At 35.9% G+C, this 4,972-nt stretch overlaps 1 pseudogene; it reads left to right on the top strand.

Annotated features, from left to right (window-relative positions):
* LOC141569134 (large ribosomal subunit protein eL13 pseudogene) lies at positions 1–688 on the top strand (annotated as a pseudogene).
* The last annotated feature ends 4,284 nt before the right edge of the window (positions 689–4,972 follow it).

Raw genomic sequence — 4,972 nt, 5'->3', positions numbered from 1 at the left:
CTGTTCTCCCTGTGAGAAGGCCGGTAGGCAGCAGCCATGGCGCCCAGCCAAAATGGCATGATCCTGAAGCCCCACTTCCACAAAGACTGGCAAGGGAGTGTGACCATGTGGTTTAACCAGCCAGCGCAGAAGATCTACAGACGCAAGGCCTGGCAAGCCAAAGTGCGCCGTATGGCCCCATGCCCTGCGTCGGGACCCATCCGGCCCACAGTGAGATACCCTACTGTGAGGTACCACACCAAAGTGTGAGCCGGGAGGGGCTTCAGCTTGGAGGAGTTAAGGGTGGCCAGCATCCATAAGAAGTTGGCCCGGACCATTGGGATCTCAGTGGATCCAAGACGGTAAAACAAGTCTACTGAGTCCCTGCAGGCCAACGTGCAGCGCCTGAAGGAGTACCAATCCAAGCTCATCCTCTTCCCCAGGAAGCCATCAGCCCCCAAAAAGGGAGACAGCTCTGCTGAAGAACTCAAATTGGCCACCCAGCTGTCAGGCCCAGTGATGCCCATACGGAATGTCTACAAGAAAGAGAAAGCCAGGGTCATCACAGAAGAGGAGAAGAACTTCAAGGCATTTGCCAGCCTTTGCATGGCCCATGCCAATGCCCAGCTCTTTGGCATCCAGGCAAAAAGGGCCAAGGAAGTTGCAGAACAGGATGTTGAAAAGAAGAAATAAAGTTCTATTGACAATTTATACATATAAAAAAAGACTTAAATGTAAGATCTGAAACCATAAAACTCCTAGAAGAAAATATAGGAAGTAAATTTGCAGATATTACCCTTAGTAATATTTTTACTGATATATCCCCTGGGGCAAGGGAAGTAAGAGAAAAAATAAACATACGGGATTACATCAAACTAAAATGTTGTTTCACAGCAAAGCAAACCATCAATAAAACAAGAAGGCAACCTACTGAATGGGAGAAGATATTTGTCAATGATAAATCTGATAAGGGGTTAATACCAAAATTTATAAAAATCTCATTCAACGCAACACCAAAAACAAACAAACAAACAACCCAATTAAAAAATGGGCAGAAATGTTCCTATATCATCTTTTCTTACTGCCGAATAGTATTCCATTGTGTATATATACCACAACTTCTTTATCCATTCATCTATCGAAGGACATAAAGATGATATAGGAACATTTGTGACAACATGGATGGATCTTGAGAGAGTAATGCTGAGCGAAACAAGTCAGACAGAAAAAGCAGAGAACCATGTGATTTCACTGATATGTGGTATATAAACCAAAAACAACAAAAGAACAAGGCAAACAAATGAGAAACAGAAACTCATAGACACAGACAATAGTTTAGTGGTTGCCAGAGGGTAAGGGGGGCGGGGGGTGGGGGGTGGGAGATGAGGGTAAGGGGGATCGAATATATGGTGATGGAAGGAGAACTGACTCTGGGTGATGAACACACAATGGGATTTATAGATGATGTAATACAGAATTGTGCACCTGAAATCTATGTAATTTTACTAACAATTGTCACCCCAATAAATTTAATAAAATAAAATTTAAGAAAAAGAAAAAAAATGGGCAGAAGACATGAAAAGACATTTTTCTAAAGAGGACATACAGATGGCCAACAGACATATGAAAAAATGATGAATCTCATTAATCATTAGAGAAATACAAGTAAAAACCACAATGAGATACCATCTCACTACAGTCAGAATGGGTATCATCAATAAATCAACCAACAACAAGTGCTGGAGGGGATGTGAAGAAAATGAAACCCTTGTGCACTGTTGGTGGGATGCAGATTGGTGCAGCCACTATAGAAATCAGTATGGAGGTATCTCAAAAAACTGGAAATGAAACTACCTTATGACCCAGCAATTCCACTGTTAAGTATCTATCCAGAGAAATCAAAAAATGTTAATTTGAAAAAATATATGCACCCCCATGTTTATTGCAGTACTATTCACAAAAGCCAGACATGTTTAAATAAACTAAAGCTGAAAAAATTTGTCACCAGAGGATTCAAGGAGTGCTGAAGAATGATACCAGATGGATCCTCGGTTCTGTAGGAAAGCAAGAATAGCAGTAATAGTGAATAAGTAAGTAAGCATAAGATATTGTGGGGATTTTTTTCCTTTCCATTCTTTCCAAAAAATTCTACCTGACTACTGGTAGTCCTCACTTTTCATGTTGGTGGAGGAATCATAAAAATTAGTACATTGAAGCCATGCAAAGTGATACTAATAATCAATGGGAACATTATGATAGTATCATGACCTTTAAAATTCTCTGCCAAAGTATTAACTCTTTTTTACTGTTGATTGCATCAATGTATAGAAAAGTAAAAATATTAAAATTAACATTGATTTAGTGTATACTGTAATTTAAAACATTAGAAACATTGAAAATTAAAGTATTTTCTTTGTAAAAAGAATTTATGAAGAGTAGTTTGAAGAATGCTTGCCTTCTTCTCTTCATGTAACTTATGATACAGAATAAGAATCTTTTCTATGCATTGTAAAAAATTTAACTTTTTAAAGTTTGAATCAGTTTTTAACTAATTAAGTTTCTAACTGATTAAGCCTTTGTGCTTTCAATGTTATGACTTATATCCAAGTTTTTCAATGTGATTTTTTTGTGTGTGTGGCATTACTTCTTCTGACATTGTCATCCTTTTTTATTACAACTTTCCTCATTTATATTGATAATTCTGCCTTCACTAAGTCCTCTGGCTAAATATATAGAGTCTCTCAAATGGTGGTAGTGTCAACATTCCCAACCAATTTTTCAATAACTCTGCTGAAGTTCTAATCAAATTTGACTTCCAACGTTATCGCTTTTCAATTCTTTGCTGCACCTTTATCTTTGTTGACCAACTCCACCATTTGATTATCCATTTTTGTACAATGTTATGTGGGTTTGTCATTTGGTGACAACAAGGTGAAAAACCTCCATGCTTTACTGTCTGTGCACAAACTAAGAGATGGAGAGTGACATAATCATGGATAAACTTTGCAAGAATATAATTGGTTAGTGATCGTGATGTACATCTGTTATTTATGTTGTAATTTGTGAACTGAAAAGCCAGCAGTAACGTTTGTATTTTATACAATTACTCACAATTAATAACACTGGTAACTGAAATATACATCATGTTGCTTGAAGACTGATGTTAATTAAATAAATGTGATACATTTGTGTATATCAAAACTGTGCAAAGAAAAGACTACCTATATTGAAAACAAATATAACATTGTAGGGTAGGATTTATAATGTATGCAGAAGTAAAAATTATTAAAATAATAGCACAAACTTGGTGGCTGGGTAAAATGGGATTGTACCACTATGTAATTATTACATTTATGAAATGAGTGAACAGTATATGAAGTGATGTGTGGTACACTATTAAATCAGATTATATTTCTTAATTGAAGTTTTAATTGAGATCATGGTAGATTTGCATGCAGTTGTAAGAAATAATACAGTACTATTTGCTTATTTTCTGCAAAGTTAACACCTTACAAAACTATTGTACAACATCACAGCCAGGATATTGACATTGCTACCATCCATCAGTCTTACTCAGCTTTCCCTAGTTGTACTTGTATTCATTTGTGTGTGTATTTAGTTCTATCCAATCCTATTACATGTGTAGGTTTGAGCATCCACTACCACATTCAAGATACAGAACAAGAACAGTTCTACCACCACAAGGATCCCTCAAATTGTCCTTTTATAACCACACCCAGCTCCCTCTTTTCATTCTGTAATCTCTAGCAACAACTAATCTAGTCTTCATTTCTAAAATTTTTTCATTAAAAAGTGTTATATATTTAGAAAATAGTCGGTAACCACAAGATGGCCATGGGGTTTTGAAAATTAATTTGGGGAACGTAATCAATAATGTAAAGATTTTGTAGGGTATCCGATGGACACTTGTCCCGTTTGGGAGACCACCTCAGGGATGATGTAGATGCCTGATCTCTGCACTGTACTCCTGAAGCTGAACAATAATGAATGCCAACTAAAATCATATATATATATATATATATATATATATATATATATATATATATATGTATATGTATATGTATATGTATATGTATATGTATATGTTTGTATGTATATAGTTACAAGAAGCGGAGTACAGCATTAGTAATAGAGACAGTGGAAATGTAATGGCTCTGTGCGATATCAGAGGGATAGTGGATGGGGGGAGGGGGGTTCACACAGTGTGAGGGATATAAACGATAAATGTCTAAGTATTGCTTTGTCTTGTGCACCTGAAACTAATAAAATTATATTTAAAAAAACTTGATTTATAAAAATTCTTAAAGCCTTTAAATATCCAATGCTCAGTCATCACTTGTGCATTACAAAAATGCTTCTTAAGTGTATTTATATTTTCATTTTAAGTCATATTTGGAGAAAAGATCACCAATATGTAATTCTTTTTACTTTTATGTATGTTTAAACTTTTTTATAATAAAAAGAGAACTAAAAATTAGTTCTCTCTCATTTGTCCTAAAAAAAAAAAAAGTGTTATATAAATGTAACTGTGCAGATATAACCTCTTGAGATTGACTTTTTTTATTCTGCGTAATTATCTGGAGATGCACACACATAGTCGTATGTATCGGTAGTCCTTTCTCCATTAGGATGTGTGCCATTCCAGAACTAACATATGAGGTTTGCAAGTGACGTACGCTGCACAGGGCACCACTTACACAAGGTGAGTGACTTTGCTCATGTACCATCTTCATTTTACATTCCAGAATTACCTAGCAATTACCTATGTGACACATTCTCCAGCAGAAAACCATAGATTCCACTTCTGTTTACTGTAAAAATTAATAGAAAAACTGGGTATGTCCTCTTAAAAGCATCCCATAGCTGAAAACTCATAATTAGTAACAACCATCAGAAGATACAGTTACCATGTTTACACAGAGATTAGAACTGATAGTTTCTCCCTAAGGCATCTCCAGTTGAATCAGGCCAC

Source organism: Rhinolophus sinicus, linkage group LG16, assembly GCF_036562045.2.
Source record: "Rhinolophus sinicus isolate RSC01 linkage group LG16, ASM3656204v1, whole genome shotgun sequence".
NCBI classification, from domain to species: domain Eukaryota; kingdom Metazoa; phylum Chordata; class Mammalia; order Chiroptera; family Rhinolophidae; genus Rhinolophus; species Rhinolophus sinicus.
Note: the sequence above shows the minus strand (reverse complement) of the source record. Positions and strands in the feature narration are given on the sequence as shown.